Source organism: Tyto alba, unplaced genomic scaffold (assembly GCF_018691265.1).
Source record: "Tyto alba isolate M040663 unplaced genomic scaffold, T.alba_DEE_v4.0 Super-Scaffold_29, whole genome shotgun sequence".
NCBI classification, from domain to species: domain Eukaryota; kingdom Metazoa; phylum Chordata; class Aves; order Strigiformes; family Tytonidae; genus Tyto; species Tyto alba.
Genome location: NW_024881303.1, coordinates 1,914,839 through 1,919,935, shown reverse-complemented (window position 1 = coordinate 1,919,935; position 5,097 = coordinate 1,914,839).

Here is a 5,097-nt window from a genome sequence, read left to right as displayed (position 1 = left end):
AGAAAAGTGGAGAACACAAAGAAATGTTTTATTAGCTACAGCAGCCCTTTCATAGTAAAATTAGCAAGGTGGAAAGAGTGATTATCATATAGCCTTAGTATTTATTGGGAAGCTAAGAGGTTGCTGGAGGAGGACAGCAAACTTTCCTTTGTCTGACCTAGAAAACAGGGCGCTGCTGTAACCAAGCAGTGAGCATCAGACTACTGAAAATCTGTGGAAATTTATTGCTCTATTGCACAGGGTATCCTACCCCTTCTGGCCTCCTTCAGGACCAGCACTGCCTCCAAAGGCCAGGAGTTGTACTAGTTCCATTAATCCTGGAAATAGGGTGCAATTTGCTAGCTGGGTGCAGATGCCAAAACTGAAACAGCTTGCCAGGAGAAACGGTGAGTTTAACATCGGTTTGGGCGTGTTAAGTGAGATTAGATTTTATTGTAAAAGATGGGCTTTATCCTGAGAAGAAAAATCCAGCTATAATCAGCCTTTGTGGTCCATTTTGACTTTGGGGTCTGTGACTTTCCGCAACCTCCCACCCACCCTCCATGGGCAAGGGAGGAGAGAAAAGCCTGCCTTGCCATAAGCACACTCCGAACACATGAAGACTGTGATTATAATCAAATCTCATGTCTCATGCCTTAAGGCAATTGCTTGCAGGTGCCAGGAAGGATTTCACCTCCAGGAACAGCTGCTCCCACTCGTTCTGGCTGCATTTGCTTGCTGTTATGTTGAAGCAGCAGAGATTTGCCCCAGCTGGAGATGGACGGGGCAGCTCTGGTGGCTGCTCTGGCTGGATGCTGCTGGACGCTTCTTGTTTGCATTTGCAGGGGAATCTGGCATATTTGCAGGTCATGCAGGAATTTTTGACCAGATGGAACTAATAGAGATTGTTTTGTTCTTTCCTGCCTTTCTCCACAGGACAGTCTGGCACGGGTCATCTATCTAATTCCCTGCCCATGCATCCACAGTGTGTTGGTCTCCTGTGGCACAGAAGAGCTTATCCTTTTGCAAAGAATGAAAGATTTCCTTTCACTTACTGCCATGAGAGTGTATATAGGGGTTTCCAATGAAATTTAATGATCTGTGACATTCAGGTTATGATCCGGGTGATCTAAGAATTTCATCTGCCCTTAAACTGTATGCATTTTGTCTTAGTGTAGACACTAGACTCACAGCACAAGTATATTTTTCAAATGAGTAATCAGGCAGGATTTTATATTTGTTATGTGGTTAAAGGCAGAAGAATTGTGGTGCCTTCCTGATGGTAACTCAGCCTTTTATAAGCCTGTAAAATGAGGCCCTACCTAGCTAGGATTTCTCTGTGTATCTAATGCCAGGATTTAAATCTCAGAAATCCATCAGCCTGCTCTGGGAATGGAGAGATACATGGGACCAGTGTTTGTAGAGCAGTTGGCAGAATTTGGCTTTGGAGATAACAATATTTAAGTTACCTTGTGTGGAGAATTTATGATTGCAATTCATCTGTTCCCATGAGCTGCTGTTATCTAATGACCAGTATGTCGAATCACATCATGGTCAAAGCTGAGCATATGACACTCTAAATAAACATGGCAGTGGCTGTCAACTTTATTGGGAACAGCCCTATCACTGTGTTCCACCTCCTTCCTCCACTCCCTCCTTGAAAGATTGATCTTTTTCTACCCATCCACTATTTCCCACACTGCTACCACTGCCTCTCCTCCTCGCTGGACATCCTCGAGATGTTGAAGGCTTGAAGCAACTAGAGGAAGAAGGAATCCAAAGGCACTGAGATATTTCTGGAGCAGATGGAGGCTGTGAAATCTGTCCCGACAGGACTGAATGTTGGCCAAGGAGTCTGCAAGTGAGAGGCTTGGCTGATCTGGGGAGGTTGGATGGGATGATGGAGCTGAGGGCCAGGGCAGGGGCCTGGAGATGGGAGCCAGGCTGGGTACTAGGATGTATCCCTGAAGGGAGACAAAGGGTTGGCCAGTGCTTGGGTCCTAGGACAGTATGTGGTGATCAGGCTGCTGACTGGCACTGGTGCTGACTCGCTCCTCTTGGCTAATCTGCCCTCACTCCCTGGGGGAAGCTGCACCAGCAGCAGCGAGGGGCTGGAGGGGACTCTGGGGTAAGGCTGCAAACTTGTACCTTAATCCAGGACAGGATGAGACTCACCACATTCCTGCTGTCAGTTTCTGCCCTGCTCCAGTGAGGGTGTTGTGGTTGAATGCTCAAGGGCTTTATCTGATAGAGATTTTGGCACAAGGTTCCAAAATTGCAATGAAAACAATCTCTGGCCAGATACCACCTAGCCCTGGAGTTGCCTGTCACTCTAAACATGTCCCTACCACTCCCCTTGTAGTCTTTACACACCATATATAATTTCTGAGCATGCCAAGGACTTTTAGAGTTTCAGCAGGTTTAGCCAGGCTTTTATCTCCATCCCAACCCTCCTCAGGGGCTCTGTAGTGTGCAGCCACAGTCCATGCCAGCAGGACTGTGCTCCCTGCAAACAGAACTCTAGCCAGTTCCATCTAATCAATGCTTTCATATCATGCCGTATCCCTTCTCATCACGGTCTTTGCAATGGAGAGGCCAGATGAGTCCAGATGGCCGCTTTTCACCTGATTGCATTTGGCCTGTTCAGCACAAAAACCCCACAAAATTCATGGCGTTAAAGAGTGCAACCACAATAGGCAGCACGGCTGTGCCGCCTTCAGCAGCTTCAGCTGGAGCAGGGCTGAGCCACGTGCCCTGTCCTCCTCCCAGAGCCAATAAAGCAGCGTGCAGGATTTGGTGCAAAAGGAGGGGGAACAAATGCTCTGGAGCTATGTGCCTCTTGCAGAGCCTCTCCTGAGCAACTTTATGTTAAGCAAATCACAGGACCTGGCCCATTTTGCAAGATGATTACATGATTCATGGACATACTCCTTGGGACAATGATAATCTCTTCAGAGAAGGTTGAAGAATTGGTACCTCAGTAAAACTTCCTTCAATTTTATTAATTGAATGTAATTCTTCATTTGCTGATATGCAGAAGACCATATTTTCTTTCTTTGTCACTCCTAATGAAAATCTTCTCACATCTGGGACATATATTATATACCTAGCTGGCATATTAAATGCATTTCCTCTATAATATAGAGAGGGTTTTTTGTTTTTTTTTTTAAGATGAAAAATTAATTGAACAACTAATCTTCCCGCTTCTGCCGTTGCTGTATGTAGTGAAATTTAATTTCATTACTAAAAGTACATGTTCCACTTCACTTTTTAAGTGGTATATTTATTTTTCTAATTAATTTTAGTCCCTTAAGGAACACGATCATATTGAGATCCAGACTAAATTCTGTATTTTGCATTGAGTTGTAGACATTAGTCAGAACGTATTATATTTATTGGTTTGTTTGATTAATCTTAAAGGAGACAAGACTTCATAAGTAACCATCTGTGGAAAGATTTTTCTTTTTTTAAAATGTATTTTAATCCGTTTTCCAGGCACACCTCCATGCACTGGCTGTATTGCTCAGGTTTCTTTTCATCTTCGTTACTTTAATCCAATGGAAAACCCATGTCAATAATTCTAGTTATTCCATCTTTGGATGAGGCTTCAGAGTCCCACCAACACCCATTATGCTTTGCTTTGCTATAACTTGGAAAATGCAACTGAAGTTCTTAATCCTTCTAAATTTATGCATATGCTCAGTTTTGCTGAAGTGAATAATCCTCTGAAAGTGATCATGTTCATGCACTTGTGTGCCTAGATCTCTGCGACCTGGGAGTTTAAGGATATATCCATCAGGCAGCACACTTCAGAGAGATCCAGACTGCTGACTTGACCCAACGTAGGTCTAGAAATCATAGTGCAGCACAACTTTATTAAAACTTATGTCTGGATGCAGAAGAAGGCACGTTTTCTCTCTAGTGCTCCCGAGCCAACAAATTCTGCTTCTTGGCTGTGCTGGCTTTAGCTCTCAAGATCCCTCTGCCTCCAGTTTTGAGATGAATCCTTGCTGAGAAACTCCAGTGCCTCCATGCTTTTGCTATCCTTTCCAAAGACATTGTGAGCAGCACACTAGTATATTCATAATTTTCTTGGCATTCCTTTCTATATATTTAGGACCAGATGCCAGCTGAATTTGGTTGGTTTGTTTTTGTTTTTTTTTCCCTTCTCTTTTTTTTAAAGCCAAAAGTTATTGCTTACTTTGTTTAATCTAAGCAGAAATTCTTTAAAAATCTCTCCAATTGCTCTATTTGAAAATTTATTCAAATGGATTATAACTGAGATCTGAGATTTTAATTTCACATATGAGAAAAGCCAAGATTATCTCCTGCTGAAAATCACACCTGGCTCCACACTTCAACGCTAGTATGAGCCACAGTTCATTATCGGAGATGCAGTCAAGGGTGGGAGAAATGGAAGTACTCCAGTAAGACATTGTGATGGAATTCTTGGACTGAAATACTGGGTTTAGGCTATGTTTCAGCATCTAGCTGAAAATACATTTATTTGCTTTTCCTTGGAAAAAAACAAAAACAAAACCAAAAAAACCCACAAAACAAAACCTCCAGAAAACAACACACTAGGTTAAATCTGGATGAGAAAAGGGGTGTTAGCATACTCTCCCTCAGCACTGTGTCCTTTGCTGAGCAGGAGGTGTAAGAAGGTACAGTGAGACTCAGGAGAGGAATAGATTCTTATTCCACTTACCAATAAAATATAATTTCCCTGTGAAGAAGGCACTGACTGCCTTAGAAAGAAACCTTGATTCATCTCCAGAAAAATGCTCTGGGATTCTTAGGAAATATGTCAGCACAAGATGGATGTAACTACTGGGGTCTGCTCAGCACTGATTAACAGTGGTCTGGAAAATTGTGTTCAGTTTGAGGCATTACCACTCAGGAGATATGCAGAGAAGCTGGATATCCTACAGGGCACCACTGTGAATGAAAAGGTGTTTGAGCAACTTGGCCTTTGTCCTAAGGAAAGGTGTGAGAACTGGCTTTGACTTGCCTGGAAGGGAGATGGTGGAAGGGGATGTGATCAGCTTTTTTGGCAAGGAGGTGTCAGCAGACATCCATGTGGCCCACAGGTAAGCAGGGTGACCTGATGATTACCTG